This window comes from Gopherus evgoodei, chromosome 1, assembly GCF_007399415.2.
Source record: "Gopherus evgoodei ecotype Sinaloan lineage chromosome 1, rGopEvg1_v1.p, whole genome shotgun sequence".
In the NCBI taxonomy this organism is placed as follows: Eukaryota; Metazoa; Chordata; order Testudines; family Testudinidae; genus Gopherus; species Gopherus evgoodei.
In genome coordinates this window covers 40,335,741-40,353,437 of record NC_044322.1, presented here as the reverse complement: position 1 = coordinate 40,353,437, position 17,697 = coordinate 40,335,741, and the positions used below count along the sequence as shown (strand labels likewise).

At 42.6% G+C, this 17,697-nt stretch overlaps 1 protein-coding gene across 1 annotated transcript in view; it reads left to right on the top strand.

Moving 5' to 3' along the window:
* Positions 1–17,697, top strand: part of ATP8A2 (ATPase phospholipid transporting 8A2) — a 591,777-nt gene that overhangs the window by 9,633 nt on the left and 564,447 nt on the right. The window lies entirely within an intron of this gene.

The window sequence follows — 17,697 nt, the reverse complement described above, 5'->3', positions numbered from 1 at the left end:
GCAGCAGGCAGTGCTCCACCGCTGCTGCGAACCCTCCTGCTGTGGTAAAAGATAACTGTTATGCTCTTCTTGATACAGGAGAGAAGGAATCACCCCCAACAGTTAAGGAGGTGAAGCCTTGTACCCCTAAGGCTGGGAGGTCTGCTGCCACCACTGATAAGAAACGTAGGGTAGTGGTGGTTGGAGACTCTCTGCTGAGGGGGACGGAGACACCCATCTGTCGCCCTGACCGTTCATCCCGGGAGGTATGCTGCCTGCCAGGGGCCCGTATCCGAGATGTTACAGAGGCTTTGTCGAGGATTATCCGGCCTTCTGACTACTACCCCATGCTACTCATCCATGTGGGCACAAATGATACTGCGAGGTGTGACACTGAGCAGATCAAGAGTGACTACAGGGCTCTGGGAGTAAGGGTTAAGGAGTTTGGAGCACAGGTGGTATTCTCTTCGATTCTTCCTGTCGAAGGTAGGGGCCCGGGCAGAGACAGATGCATCATGGAGGTGAATGCATCTGGCTGCGAAGATGGTGTCGCCAGGAGGGCTTTGGCTTCCTCGACCATGGGATGCTATTCGAGGAAGGACTGCTAGGAACAGATGGCATTCACCTTTTGAAGAGGGGAAAGGCCTTATTTGCGCACAGACTGGCTAACCTAGTAAGGAGGGCTTTAAACTAGGTTCGACGGGGACAGGTGAGCAAAGCCCACAGGTAAGTGGGGAACAAGACCTGGGAGATGGGTTGGAAACAGGAGGGAGCACGGGCTATAATGGCAGAGAGGAAGGAGGGTCAGGGCGAAGCTGGGAGGCAAGATCAAACCAGTATCTTAGATGCCTATATACAAATGCAGGAAGTATGGGTAATAAGCAGGAAGAACTGGAAGTGCTAATAAATAAATACAACTATGACATTATTGGCATTACTGAAACTTGGTGGGATAATACACACGACTGGAATGTTGGTGTGGATGGGTATAGTTTGCTCAGGAAGGATAGACAGGGGAAAAAGGGAGGAGGTGTTGCCTTATATATTAAAAATGTACACACTTGGACTGAGGTGGAGATGGACATAGGAGACGGAAGTGTGGAGAGTCTCTGGGTTAGGCTAAAAGGGGTAAAAAACACAGGTGATGTCGTGCTGGGAGTCTACTACAGGCCACCTAATCAGGTGGAAGAGGTGGATGAGGCTTTTTTCAAACAACTAACAAAATCATCCAAAGCCCAAGATTTGGTGGTGATGGGGGACTTCAACTATCCAGATATATGTTGGGAAAATAACACCGCGGGGCACAGACTATCCAATAAGTTCCTGGACTGCATTGCAGACAACTTTTTATTTCAGAAAGTTGAAAAAGCTACTGGGGGAAGCTGTTCTAGACTTGATTTTAACCAATAGGGAGGAACTTGTTGAGAATTTGAAAGTAGAAGGAAGCTTGGGTGAAAGTGATCATGAAATCATAGAATTTGCAATTCTAAGGAAGGGTAGAAGGGAGTACAGCAGAATAGAGACAATGGATTTCAGGAAGGCGGATTTTGGTAAGCTCAGAGAGCTGATAGGTAAGGTCCCATGGGAATTAAGACTGAGGGGAAAAACAACTGAGGAAAGTTGGCAGTTTTTCAAAGGGACGCTATTAAGGGCCCAAAAGCAAGTTATTCCGATGGTTAGGAAAGATAGAAAATGTGGCAAAAGACCACCTTGGCTTACCCTTGAGATCTTGCGTGACCTACAAAATAAAAAGGCGTCATATAAAAAATGGAAACTAGGTCAGATCACGAAGGATGAATATAGGCAAATAACATAGGAATGCAGAGGCAAGATTAGAAAAGCAAAGGCATAAAATGAAATCAAACTAGCTATGGGAATAAAGGGAAACAAGAAGACTTTTTATCAATACATTAGAAGCAAGAGGAAGACTAAGGACAGGGTAGGCCCACTGCTCAATGAGGAGGGGGAAACAGTAACGGGAGACTTGGAAATGGCAGAGATGCTTAATGACTTCTTTGTTTCAGTCTTCACTGAGAAGTCTGAAGGAATGTCTAGTATAGTGAATGCTTACGGGAAGAGGGTAGGTTTAGAAGAGAAAATAAGAAAAGAGCAAGTAAAAAATCACTTAGAAAAGTTAGATGCCTGCAAGTCACCAGGGCCTGATGAAATGCATCCTAGAATACTCAAGGAGTTAATAGAAGAGGTATCTGAGCCTCTAGCTATTATCTTTGGGAAATCATGGGAGACGGGGGAGATTCCAGAAGACTGGAAGGGGGCAAATATAGTGCCCATCTATAAAAAGGGAAATAAACACAACCCAGGAAGCTACAGACCAGTTAGTTTAACTTCTGTGCCAGGGAAGATAATGCAGCAAGTAATCAAAGAAATCATCTGCAAACACTTGGAAGGTGGTAAGGTGATAGGGAATAGCCAGCATGGATTAGTAAACAACAAATCGTGTCAAACTAATCTGATAGCGTTCTTTGATAGGATAACGACCCTTGTGGATAAGGGAGAAGCGGTGGATGTGATATACCTAGACTTTAGTAAGGCATTTGATACAGTCTCTCATGATATTCTTATAGATAAACTAGGAAAGTACAATTTAGATGGGGCTACTATAAGGTGGGTGCATAACTGGCTGGATAACCGTACTCAGAGAGTAGTTGTTAATGGCTCCCAATCCTGCTGGAAAGGTATAGCAAGTGGGATTCCGCAGGGGTCTGTTTTGGGACCGGTTCTGTTCAATATCTTCATCAACAATTTAGATGTAGGCATAGAAAGTACGCTTATTAAATTTGCGGACGATACCAAACTGGGAGGGATTGCAACTGCTTTGGAGGACAGGGTCAAAATTCAAAATGATCTGGACAAATTGGAGAAATGGTCTGAGGTAAACAGGATGAAGTTCAATAAAGATAAATGCAAAGTGCTCCACCTAGGAAGGAACAATCAATTTCACACATACAGAATGGGAAGAGACTGTCTAGGAAGGAGTATGGCAGAAAGAGATCTAGGGGTCATAGTAGACCACAAGCTTAATATGAGTCAACAGTGTGATACTGTTGCAAAAAAAGCAAACATGATTCTGGGATGCATTAACAGGTGTGTTGTAAACAAGACACGAGAAGTCATTCTTCCGCTTTACTCTGCGCTGGTTAGGTCTCAACTGGAGTATTGTGTCCAGTTCTGGGCACCGCATTTCAAGAAAGATGTGGAGAAATTGGAGAGGGTCCAGAGAAGAACAACAAGAATGATTAAAGGTCTTGAGAACATGACCTATGAAGGAAGGCTGAAGGAATTGGGTTTGTTTAGTTTGGAAAAGAGAAGACTGAGAGGGGACCTGATAGCAGTTTTCAGGTATCTAAAAGGGTGTCATCAGGAAGAGGGAGAAAACTTGTTCACCTTAGCCTCCAATGATAGAACAAGAAGCAATGGGCTTAAACTGCAGCAAGGGAGATTTAGGTTGGACATTAGGAAAAAGTTCCTAACTGTCAGGGTAGTTAAACACTGGAATAAATTGCCTAGGGAGGTTGTGGAATCTCCATCTCTGGAGATATTTAAGAGTAGGTTAGATAAATGTCTATTAGGGATGGTCTAGACAGTATTTGGTCCTGCCATGAGGGCAGGGGACTGGACTCGATGACCTCTCGAGGTCCCTTCCAGTCCTAGAGTCTATGAGTCTATCTCCCTCCCATAGATTTGAATAATTTAACTTTTCTTAAGTTAGCTTATTTTACAGGAGTCTGAGAGTGCACGTCTGACAATAGAAATGGCAGCTTTGAGCTTTCGTTTATAACTGCTGATTTGGCATAGCACCATGTTATTTTAAATCAGTTTATGGGGAAGTGAGACTTGAACTTCTGTGTTTTCTGTTTGTATAAAGAAGATTTTAGATTGTCCTCTGTTATGTCAGTTTTCTGCTGGCAGAAAAAATGATTTTTGAATTTTACTAAAGTAAAATTAGTAACAACAATTGGGGCATCCTACAGAGGCACGTGTGTGAGTTCTCTGGTGGACATGGTGCTAATTTGGTTGGTATGGTTTGTCGCGTTGGTCTTTTTTTAAAGTGATAATAGTGCTCTGGTTCAGCCCGAGCTGTAAACCAGACAGTAATTGCTCTTCTCTCTATCAAATTTTTTTTACTTAAATTATGGAGTACCTCCCCTCACAGTGAAGACTCATGCAAAATAGGTGAGGGAGAATTCTGCGGTTAAATGAGTGAAATATTTAAAATAAATATGTAAGCTCTATTTTTGGTATGTGTTGGATTTATAAAGTAATAAAACTAAAAATGGGACATTAACAGCCTGTGCAATGGAGGACACGAAGTATTGTATATGCTGCAACCTAGTGTTACTGGATTTGGGGACACTTACCTCTTTCTAGGGCTGTCAATTAATTGCAGTTAACTCACACAATTAACTTTAAAAAAGTAATCACAATTTTAAAAAATTAATCACGAGTGTCTCAGGGTCCCGTGCAGGCTCTCCCACTTTTGGGCCTGCACCCGGTGTTTAGGCTCATATTATAAAGAATCTTCCATGCCTCTTTTTGTTGGATCACCCCAGGGTCTTTATTTACAGTGCTTGTGCAGTTCCCAGATCTCGCAACAGTTAGTGCCCCATAGACCCTCCCCAGGGTCTCCTGGCACTTGAGGCTTCCTTGTTGGCAAGGAGACAGAGATACTGCCCTCCTATCTCCTCCCAGGCTAGCCCCCTCACTGAGGTTTGTCCAGGGCTTTTATAGCCCTCTCCTGCTCCAGCCCAGCTGTCACTACTTAGCTCAGTATGTTCCTCTGAGCCAGCCCTCGTTAGGGTCTGCAGCTGGGCTCCCTGCTGAGTACCTGCATCTCTACACCTGGCCTTCTGGCCAGAGAGCAGGGCTTTAAAGGGGATCTTACCCCTACCCTGCCGCAACGATTAATCACAGTTTTAATCACACTGTTAAACGATAGAATACCAATTAACATTTATTAAATATTTTGGATTAAATATAAAGCGGATAGAAAGCTGGTAGATCATCGGGCTCAATGGATAGTGATTAACGGCTCAATGTCTAGTTGGCAGCCAGTATCAAACAGAGTGCCCCAGGGGTCGGTCCTAGGGCCGGTTTTGTTCAACATCTTTATTAATGATCTGGATGATGGGATTAATTGCACCCTCAGCAAGTTTGCAGATGACACTAAGCCGGAGGGCGAGGTAGATACGTTGGAGGGTAGGGATAGGGTCCAGAGTGACCTAGACAAATTGGAGGATTGGGCCAAAAGAAATCTGATGAAGTTCAACAAGGACAAGTGCAGAGTCCTTCAATTAGGATGGAAGAATCCCATACACTGCTACAGGCTGGGGAGTGACTGGCTAAGCGGCAGTTTTGCAGAAAAGTACCTGGGGATTACAGTGGATGAGAAGTTGGATATGAGTCAACAGTGTGCCCTTGTTGCCAAGAAGGCTAACGGCATATTGGGCTGCATTAGTAGGATCATTACCAGCTGATCGAGGGAAGTGATTATTCCCCTCTATTTGGCACTGGTGAGGCCACATCTGGAGTACTGCATCCAGTTTTGGGGCCCCCACTACAGAAAGGAGGTGGATGAAATTGGAAAAAGTCCTGCGGAGGACAATGAAAAATGATCAGGGGTCTGGGGCACATGACTTATGAGGAGAGGTTGAGGGAACTGGGCTTGTTTAGTCTGCAGAAGAGAAGAGTGATGGGGGATTTGATAGCAGCCTTCAACTTCCTGAAGGGAGGTTCCAAAGAGGATGGAGCTTGGCTGTTCTCAGTGGTGGCAGATGACAGAACAAGGAGCAATGGTTTCAAGTTGCAGTGCGGGAGGTCTAGGTTGGATATTAGGAAAAACTATTTCACTAGGAGCGTGGTGAAGCACTGGAATGGGTTACCTAGGGAGGTGGTGGAATCTCCATTCTTAAAGGTTGTTAGGGCCCGGCTTGACAAAGCCCTGACTGGGATGATTTAGTGGGATTGGTCCTGCTTTGAGCAGGGGGTTGGACTAGATGACCTCCTGAGTTCTTTCCCAACCGTAATCTTCTATGATTCTATGATGGGTTTTCTATATTTTCATATATAATTTATTCTGTGGTGTAATTAAAATCAAAGTGTATATTATTTTTATTTACAAATATTTGCACCGTACAAATTATAAAAGAAATAGTATTTTTCAAATTACCTCATACAAGTACTGTAGTGCAATCTTTTTGTTGTGAAAGTACAACTTACAAATGCAAATTTTTTTGTTATATAACTGCACTCAAAAACAAAACCAGTGTAAAACTTCAGTGCCTACAACAAGTCCACTTCTTGTTCAACCAATTGCTAAGACAAACAAGTCTGTTTACATTTCCAGGAGATAATGCTGCCTGCTTCTTCTTTACCATGTCCCCAGAAAGTGAGAACAGGCATTTGCATGGCACTTTTGTAGCTGGCATTGCAAGGTATTTTCATGTCAGATATGCTAAACATACATATTCCCCTTCATGCTTTGACCACCATTCCAGAGGACATGCTTCCATGCTGATGACACTCGTTAAAAAATATGTTAATTAAATTTGTGACTGAACTCCTTGGGGAGAATCGTATGTCCCTTGCTCTGTTTTGCCTGCATTTTGAGATATATTTCATGTTACAGCAGTCTTGAATGATGGCGCAGCACGTTTTCCATTTTAAGAACACTTTCATTGCAGATTTGCCAAAACGCAAAGAAGGTACCAATGTGAGATTTCTAAACATAGCTACCCCAGCATTCGACCCAAGGTTTAAGAACCTGAAGTGCCTTCCAAAATCTGAGAGGGACGAGATGTGGAGCATGCTTTCAGAAGTCTTAAAAGAGCAACACTCAGTTGCAGAATCTACAGAAACTGAACCACCAAAAAAGAAAATCAACCTTCTGCTGGTGGCATCTGACTCAAATGATGAAAATGAGCATGCGTTGGTCTGCACTGCTTTGGATTGTTATCAAGCAAAACCTGTCATCAGCATGGACACATGTTCCCTGGAATGATGGTTGAAGCCTGAAGGGACATATGAATCTTTAGCGCATCTGGCATGTAAATATTTTGCGACTCTGGCTACAACAGTGCCATGAGAACACCTGTTCTCACTTTCAGATGACATTGTAAACAAGAAGTGGGCAGCATTATCTCCTGTAAATGTAAACAAACTTGTTTGTTTGAGCGATTGGCTGAACAAGAAGTAGGGCTGAGTGGACTTGCATGCACTACAATTTTACATGGTTTTATTTTTGAATGCATGTTTTTACATAATTCTACATTTTTAAGTTCTACTTTCATGATAAAGAGATTGAACTACAATACTTGTATTAGGTGAATTATAAAAATCCTATTTCTTTTGGGGTTTTTTTTACATTGCAAGTACTTGTAATAAAAAATAAATATAAAGTGAACACTGTACACTTTGTATTCTGTGTTGTAATTGAAATCATCATTTTTGAAAATGTAGAAAACATCCAAAAATATTTAAATAAATGGTATTCTATTATTGTTTAGCAGTGTGATTAATTTCTGTGACATTTGACTCCATGTTTTTTATGAAAATATGCTTGTGGTAGGAATATGACATAAGTAAGATATGCTTTATGCAAGATAACTCTTGTAAGGTATCATTGGAAAGGTTATAATTTACTGAATATGATTATCCTACTTGTATGCATGTATCATTTGTGTATCTGAAATTAGAAGTATTGACTATGTATCTATGTTTCAACTATGTTACTTTGGGTGATGCCTCCTGCTAACACTTCATGTACAGCAATGAAAAAGCCAGACAGTACTGACAGCCCATCAGCAAGAGACAATGGATTGCAAGAGACTTAGTCTTCCTATGAACGTGTGGGTCAGCCTGTGAAGAATGGCTCTAGGGGCCCTACAGAGGCATGTGACCATGTCACCTGATACTGGAACCCATCTTAAATTCTGTCCTTTTCCATGAAAAGCTGGGGTGTATGTGTGTCAAACAAGGAAACAAAGGACTCCTGTTTTATGCAATCCTATTTAAGGGTGGGGAGTGAGGTAATCCTGGTCATGGGTTCTCCCCTGCCACCCCACCCAAGATGACTGCTGGAAACAACTAAGACTGAACTGGGAGAAAGAACTCAACAGAGGCTTGAAGAGTGTCTGGCCTGTGAAGAAGATTATTAGAACCACATTTAAAGTGAGAACTTACATGTAATCAGTTTCTTTACTATATTAATCTTAGTTTGTGTGTTTGATTTCATTTGATTAGTAATCTGCTTTGTTCTGTTTGTTACCCCTTTTACCACTTAAAATCTGCCTTTTATAGGTAATAACATTTGTTTATTAAACCTAGTTTCTGTAATTTCTAACTGGGGGGAGGGGAAGAAGTGTGCACACCTCTCTCCACACTGAGGGAGGGGGCGAATTTCATATCATTTTGGGTTTGTTCCCCAAAGAGGGGTGGATATCTGGGTGCTGTGGCAGGCCCCTTAAGCTGAGCCTTCCCAGAGTGGATCTCTGTCTCTCTCTGTGCAGTTGGCTGTGGCCTTGCCTGTATGCTTGGCTGGAAAAGGCTTGAGAGCCCAGCCCAGCAAGACCAGGTAAAAGGGGGCCCAGGCTGGCAGAATAGGCTGACTCAGTGGCATCTGAGCACATGAGGTGACATCACAAGGGGCCCAATCTGTGATAATCACGATTAATTTTTTTAATCGCATGACAGCCCTACTTCTTTCATTTATAGTTTGAGGAATGTGCTCTGAATAGGAATGAAGATGACTTCAAGAAAGACTGAATATTTAATCACTGACATATACTGAGCTGGGTTTTTACCATAAATGCTTCTCAGCTGTTTTCTGATTATTTATTAGTGTATGTTGTAAGCAGCATCAGATGCATACATGTGATTAATGAGTGCAATTTCATTACTATGAATTTTGTTTGAGTATTGATTATCTCAAATATTCAAGTTAATAAATAACATCTTTTTGCACTAAAATTAATACCAGTGTTGGGGTCTTTCACCAGGACCTCAATATTAGCTTCTACTGAGATGTACTAGGTTGTTAGCATTCTAGTCTTCCAGAGATAGGCTTCTGCTACTTCCATTTGGCCTCCTGAGTGGATCAACTAGCCCTCAATATTCTCACTTTTTTTCTCTTTATGAAGTTTTACTTGCCCTGAAACCAAATCAGAAAAATCTATATCTGTATAATTTGAAATGAGTTTGAGGTATTTTTTTTAAAAAACCCAGAAACTAGAGGGGACCAGTGGAGTGTACTTCCCTAGGCACTTTACTGAAACTAACTGCCGTTGGATGCAGTTTGCTCCATTCCAAAAATTTAAAAATATTCCTCAAGAGCACCTTTGAGCCAAGGTTAAATTCCATCACAGGCAGGGAAATCAGCCCAACCTTTCTTTGAATTTGCTGTGGAAAAGTTAACAAGAGGCTTTTCCCCTCCTCCCCCTGTTAGAAATTACAGAAACTGGGTTTAAAACAAATTTTATTACCTATAAAAGTCAGATTTTAAGTGGTAAAAGGGGTAACAAACAGAACAAAGCAGATTACTAGGAGCCTCCTCTAGCACATCATTGGATGTTCCAGTTCCATATGTAATATGCAATGTTGTTGTAGCTATGCTGGTTCCAGGATATGAGAGAGACAAGGTGAGTGAGATGGGCCAACTTCTGTTGGTTGAAAGAGACAATTTTTAAAGCTTCATGGAGCTCTTCAACAGGTCTGGAAAGGGTAACCAGAGTATCACAGGTAATACAAAGTGGGAGAGATTGTTAAGCATAAGAGGTTCACACATGTTGCAAAAAAACACTTAAAATGAAGGGGGAAATTAACACCTCTGCAGTGATAGGATGAAAGGAGGGTTAGTAGGTTATAATTCATAATGAGCCAAAAAAATAGTGTCTCTACTGAGAAAATGCTAAGACAAAAACAACCTATGAGCCATGGGCTGATGCTTTTCACAAAGCAGTTACTCTGCATCTGACCTCTCAGTCCTTGTCCTCAAAGGAAACCTTCATAACACCTTCATAAGATGAGCTTGGGAACTTAAATTCATACCTCTGCTAGATACTAAAAACCATGGTCTAAGAGACACTGGCTTTATGGCTCATTACAGTGATTTGTAGTATTTGTAAAATGTGACTATCCTGGAAATAATCTACTTAATTAACTATATTATTCATACACAGCTGCTTTATGGCACTGATATTTATAAAGAAAAAGGGAGTAAAATGATACTGTTGTAAATGAAATGAACTATTTCAAGTGTGACAGCCTGAAAATACAGGATCCCAATCATCAGAATTTTCAGAAGACTTTTTCTCCACAGGTCAGATGTGTACAGCTTCTTTTCTGTCCAAAAATGGCCCAAAATCTGCAAGTGAAAAAACATGCTGAACTTTCAGTCTAATTTATTATTATTTATTTATATTATCATAGTGCCTAGGCACCTCAGTCATGGAGCAGGACTCCATTGTGCTAGGGCTGTACAAAGAACAAAAAGACAGTCCCTACCCACAAAGAACTTATAATGCCCCAAAATTTGATTAACACAGAGTTAATGATGCCCACAGGTGTCCAGTGGCATTCCCAAATGTCAAGAATGGCTGAGCTTAAATCTCTGAAAACCAAGAAATACAATGTTAAGGTACATGCCACACCTACACCTGGACTGTGCCCCTGAGAGCTGGCAGTAATAGTTGGAAATGGTTTGGTACGAGTGGTATAATAAGTAGACATGAAAAAGTTTTAAGAGAAGATGCCATTGTATGTGTTGTGCACCACAGATTTTAATTCCAGCAGTTATCTGCTTGCACTCCTACTGCCTTCACTGTATGGAAAACAGAAGGGATTTGTTGGAGTAGTTTGGCAGATCTGTTACTCTAATGTGTTGAAAGGTGCATGTGTGCCTCATTTCAGCACAGAATATTGTCAGTTGTGTCCATAGAGGTATAGGAGGGCATCCTCTTACCATGGAGATTGTCAGTTTACTGGTGTACATGACTGTGGTCTTGCAGTTTAGTGAGGAGTAAGTGAAAGCAATGTCTCAGAAGGCGTCTTCTAGGCTAGGGTGAAGGGGAGGTGATTTTGAGCAAGTCTGGGGTGATTTGTGGGAATAGGCTCCACAGTTGAATGTAGGTCAGTGTAATTAGCTCCTTTTTGCTATGCCTGACTTAAACCTGAGTTTTGCCTTCGGCAAAGGGTATGTCTACCCTATGGGATTATTCCGATTTTACATAAACTGGTTTTGTAAAACATTGTATAAAATTGAGTGCACGCAGCCACACTAAGCACATTAATTCGGCGGTGTGCATCCATGTACCAAGGCTAGCATCGATTTCTGGAGCGTTGCACTGTGGGTAGCTATCCCGTAGCTATCCCATAGTTCCCACAGTTTCCCCCGCCCACTGGAATTCTGGGTTGAGATCCCAATGCAAAAACAGTGTCATGGGTGATTCTGGGTAAATGTCGTCACTCAATCCTTCCTCCGTGAAAGCAACAGCAGACAATCATTTTGCACACTTTTTCCATGGATTGCCCTGGCAGACACCATAGCATGGCAACCATGGAGCCCATTTTGCCTTGTCACTGTCACCGTATGTGTACTGGATGCTGCTGACAGGCGTGGTACTGCAGTGCTACACAGCAGCATTCATTTGCCTTTGCAAGGTAGCAGAGACAGTTACCAACCCTATTGCACCATCAGCCTTTGTAAATTGGCAATGAGATGATGGTTACCAGTCATTTTGCACTGTTTGCAATTGGAAATTAGCAATGACAGTTATCAATTGTTTTGTACCGTCTACTGCTGTCATGGGTGCTCCTGGCTGGCCTCACTAAGGTCGGCCGGGGGCTCATGGACAAAAATGGGAATGACTCCCCAGGTCATTTCCTTCTTTATGTTTTGTCTAAAAATAGAGTCAGTCCTGCCTAGAATATGGGGCAAGTGTACTAGAGAACCAGAGAGCACAGCCGCTCCGGGTCAGAGCCCCAGATATCCCGCAGAAATGATGAGCTGCATGCCATTCTGCAACAACCCCACTTGTTGCTTCTCTCCTCCCTCAACCCTCCTGGGCTACCATGGCAGTGTCCCCCCATTTGTGTGATGAAGTAATAAAGAATGCAGGAATAAAAACACTGACTTTTTAGTGAGATAAAATGAGGGGAAGGCAGCCTCCAGCTGCTATGATAGTCCAGGCAGGACATTAAAGGGTAGGAGGGGGAGAGGAGCACAGCCTCCAACTGCTCTGATAGTCCAGGCAGTACAGAATCTTTTCTTTAGACATGAAAGGGGGGGCTGGGAGCACAGCCTCCAGTTGCTGTGATGAGGACGGTTACCAGCCGTTCTGTACCATCTGCCGGGAGTGACCGGGAGTCATTCCCATTTTTACCCAGGCATCCCCGGCCGACCTCACCGAGGCCAACCAGGAGCACTCATGGGCGGATGATGAAGACGGATATCAGTCATATTGCACCATTTGCTACCGGGAAGGGGATGCTGGTGTTCAGCGCTGCAGCACCCCGTCTACCAGCAGCATGCAGTAGACATAGGGTGACATTGAAAAAAGGCGAGAAATGATTTTTTTCCCTTTTCTTTCGGGGGGGGGGGAGGGTATAAGTTGATGACATATACCCTGAAACACCCGGGAAAATGTTTTTGACCCTTCAGGCATTGGGAGCTCAGCCAAGAATGCAAATGCTTTTCGGAGACTGCGGGGACTGTGGGATAGCTGGAGTTCTCAATACCCCCTCCCTCTCTCCATGAGCGTCCATTTGATTCTTTGGCTTTCCGTTACACTTGTCACACAGCACTGTGCTGTGGACTCTGTATCATAGTCTGGAGATTTTTTCAAATGCTTTGCCATTTCGTCTTCTGTAATGGAGCTGTGATAGAACAAATTTGTCTCCCCATACAGCGATCAGATCCAGTATCTCCCATACGGTCCATGCTGGGGCTCTTTTTGGATTTAGGACTGCATTGCCACCTGTGCTGATCAGAGCTCCACTCTGGGCAAACAGGAAATGCAATTCAAAAGTTCGCGGGGCTTTTCCTGTCTACCTGGCCAGTGCATCCGAGTTCAGATTGCTTTCCAGAGCAGTCACAATGGTGCACTGTGGGATACCGCCCGGAGGCCAATACTGTTGAATTGTGGCCACACTAACCCTAATCTAACATGGCAATACCGATTTCAGAGCTACTCCCCTTGTCGGGGAGGAGTACAGAAATCGGTTTAAAGAGTCCTTTATATCGATTTAAAGGGCTTTGTTGTGTGGACGGGTGCAGGTTTAATTCGGTTTAACACTGCCAAATTCAGTTTAAACATGTAGTGTAGACCAGGCCAAAGAGAGGTTATTAGCCTTTTTCCTACACCGCTCATATGCTGTATTCCCAGTGTTCTGTAGCATCTGTATGGGTAGTGCTAGCACATGCTAGGACAGGAGGCAGAGATAAAATTCTTAGACCACTTCTCCATCAATGTCTGCTTGTTGGAGTAGTTAGTCCTGGAACCCACAAGGGAAGAGGCAATTCTTGATTTAGTTCTAAGTGATGCACAGGATCTGGTCCAAGAGGTGACTATAACTGAACTAGTTGGTAATAGCAACCATAATATAATTAAATATAACATCCTTGGGGTGGGGGCATGCCAAAAAAATCCACCATAGCAATATTTAACTTCAATAAGGGGAGCTACACAAAAATGAGGAAGCTAGTTAAACAGAAATTAAATAGAACAGCCATAAGAGTGAAATGCCTACAAACTGCACGAAGACTATTTAAAAACACCACAATAGAGGCTCAAGTTAAATATATACCCGAAATAAAAAAAACACACAAAGAGGACCAAAAAATGCCACCATGGGTACACAGCGGAATAAAAGAGGCTGTTAGAGACAAAAAGACATCCTTTCAACATTGTAAGTTAAATCCTAGTGAGGAAAGTAAAAGGAGCATGAACTTTGGCAGTGTAAAAGTGTAAAAGTATAAGGTAGGCCAAGAAAGAATTTGAAAAACAACTAGCTAAGGATGCAAAAACTAACTTTTTTTATTTTTATTTTTTTTGCTGTAAGTACATCAGAAGTAGGAAGCCTGCCAAAGAATCAGTGGGACCACTCTGTCAAATATCAGGGGGTAGCCGTGTTAGTCTGTATCCACAAAAACAACAAGGAATCTGGTGGCACCTTAAAGACTAACAGATTTATTTGGGCATAAGCTTTTTTTTTTTTACCCACAAAAGCTTATGCCCAAATAAATCTGTTAGTCTTTAAGGTGCCCCTGGACTCCTTGTTGTTTTAGTGAGACTACTGGATGATCAAGGTGCTAAAGGAACACTCAAGGAAGTCAAGGCTGTTGCTGAGAAGCAAAGTGAATTCTTTGCATTGGTTTTCACTGCAGAGGATGTGAGGGAGATTCGCAATCCTGAGCAATTCTTTTAGATGACAAAGCTGGGCAACTGTCCCACACTGAGGTATCAATAGAGGAGGTTTTGGAACAAATCGATAAACTAAAGAGTAATAAGTCACCAAGACCAAATGATATTCACCCAAGAGTTCTGAAAGAACTCAATTATTAAATTGCAGACCTACTAACTGTGGTATGTAACCTACTGCTTAAATCAGCCTCTGTACTGGATGACTGGTGGATAGCTAATGCAATAATGATTTTTAAAAATTGCTCCAGAGGCAACCCTGGCAATTATAGGCCATGAAGCCTAACTTCAGTACCAGGCAAATTAGTTGAAACTGTAGTAAAGAACAGAATTATCAGACACATACGTGAACATAACATGTTTAGGAAAGTGCCAACACAGCTTTTGTTGAGGCATGATTTCCCTTTGCAGTCTAGAGAATGTCAACAAACGTGGATGATGGTGATCCAGTGGATCTAGATCTTAGACTTTCAGAAGGCCTTTGACAAGATCACTTACCAAAGGCTCTTAAGCAAAGTAAGCAGACATGGGATAAGCATGAAGGTCCTCTGATGGATCACTAACTGGTTAAGAGCTAGGAAACAACATGGTTAGTTTTCACAGTGGAAGAAGGGTATATAGTGGGGTCCCCCAAGGATCTGTATGGGGACCAGTGCTGTTCAACATATTCATAAATGATCTGCAGAAGTGGGTAAGCAGTGAGGTGGCCAGATTCATAGCTGATACAAAATTACTCAAGGTGGTTAGGTTCAAAGCTGACTGAAAAGAATTACAAAAGGATCTCACAAAACTGACAGCATTGTCAAATTAGACATTCCTGTGTCTTTCTTCCCTGATCTGGGGAGATCTGGTAGGTGTTTTCAGAGCATGCCTACCAGATTAGACCTCTCACACAAAGCAGTCGGGGGCAGGCAGGTTGGGAATTTTGGGGTGTATGTGTGTCCAGAATACCCATGAGCTAGGGACTCGCCTGGAAAGTGGGAAACCCAGATTCAAATCTCTGTTATGTCCGATTTGGAGCAGCTTTCCCATGTCACAGGAAACTGCCCTAACCACTTGGGTATTCTGGGATTGGTCTCTCTCAGTCCCTCCTGCTGGAGCTGTTCTGCTGTGTATAAAATAGGTATTGGGGCAGACAGAGAATAACTGTATAGGTGAGTGGTTATGGCACTCACCTTGAATAGGGGAGTGTCACATTCAAGTTGCTGTTCCAACAAATAATTAAATTGTTTATACAAAATGGAAGAACTTCAGCAGGCGAAATTGAGAAACCTCCCCACCAGCATCAGAATGTCCAATAGCCTGTTAGGCATTCTTCTGACTAGTGAGAGACCTGGATTCAAGTCCCTTCTATAAATGAGGCAGAGCAGGAATTTGAATCTGGATCTACTACATCCCTAAATAATTGTGTGTGTGGCTGGGGGGTGGGGTGGAGGGCTGTTGGCTATGAGTGTGTGTAACAACTTAAGACACATGGACATCTATACATCCCGTAGTTTTGCTATAAATCAGGTTTGAGGTGTGACAGAACAAATGAATGAATTTTTGCCATACATATAGTTTTTTGTCTTATCTGTAGTTAAGTTTATACACAGAGATTCGCAAGAATTCTTTCTGAAATACAGCTATCGTGTGAAATGTTTCTGTAATTACAGGTCAAGATGGTAAAACCTTTTTCAAGTTTCAAAATTGTAAAATTAAGCTAAGGGCTACGGATGTTGATTATGAAGCTCAGAGCATGAAGTGGGTGCTGGTTCATTTTTGTTTTGAATCTGATTTGAGTTTGAATCTTAACCTTATTCATATTCATCAGCCCAGTTTACAGAATCCTCATCTTTACAATTCAGCCATGATCCTCTGAAAACTTATGGGCATGCTTACTTTCATGCCTCATGAATAGTCCTGTTGGCAGAACAACATATCGCTGGATGGACTGCTCACATATCTAAAGCAAATTGTGGGAAAGTTTTTGCAGGATCAAGGCATAAATGGGGCCTTACCAAAATTCATTGAAGTCAGTGAGCATCTTTCCATTGACTTAAGTGGGCGTTGGTCAGGCTCACAATGCTCAAGCTGGCATGTGTTGAATAGCGCAGAGTCTTCACCAGGAAGCCAAGGTGTCTCACGAAATAAATTCTCACTGTCTGGCAAAGAATCTTTTCTCTAGAATGCCTGGTTTGACTGACAGAGCTACATAGTGCATCTGACATTGTGACTGTTTGTACCTTACCTGTAATTTTTCTATCGTTGTGTGCTTGGAAACCTTTCTCTTTTATGAGAGCTGACCTTGCTCTTATTGAAGTCAGTGACCTTGCTATCTTAGTGAATTTAAGCTACCAACAGTTTAGCTGCGTGAGTGCTAGTCTATACAAGGCTATGGGACCTTTTGACCAACCAGGTTGAACTGACACAGTTGTAATCAGAGAAATGGGGGGAAAAAAACAGCCCAGTGCAGACTGAATGAAATTTGTAAAATGGGAGTAGTAAACCTCATCTTTGTGAAAATGCTTTCAGATTCTGGTGCTTCAGGCACTATATAGGTGAAAAGTTATTATTTGGATGGTAATGTGTAATATAAAATACTTTGTACACTTGTATCATTTTCCACCTAAGGATCCCAAAGCACATTGCAAACATTAAACCTCACAACCTTCCTGCCACAGAGATGGGTGTGGTGACATCTAATTTTTTTTTTGTAAAAAAGGGGGGAACTGAGGCACCGTAAGGGTTAGTTACTTTCTCACATCAGAGGAAATCGGTAGAAAGATATAAGCACAGAACCCAGGTGTTCTGACACTCACTCCTTTGATCCGGCACCAGGCCCCTCCTTTCCCTCATATTTGTGTTCTTCCTAAAACTAGGATGACCATATTTCCCAAAGGGAAAACAGGACACCATGTGGCGCTGGATCGAACTCTCCCCAGCCCATGCGGGGCTGGTGTCGCCCTTCGTCCCCATGCACCTTTCTCTGCACCACACCCCCCTTTTTTTTTCCCGACAAAACTGATCAAGTCTGCAAGACAAACCAGATAAATGCTCACTTTTGCAAATAAAAAGTCAGGAGGGCCGGGACAGGGCTTAAAAAAGGAATGGCCTGGCCAGAACGGGAGGGATGGTCACCCTATCTAAAGGGAATGAACGGCACCAGGAAGCATATACTTGGGAAGCCCTCTCTGACAAGAAACAGGCTGCTACAGCCTCTCCCCAGTACATCGCCTTAGGTTATCCTCCTTTACACAGGTGCTTGTGAGCGCTTTTTCCACTGGAGCTTGCATTATTCACCATC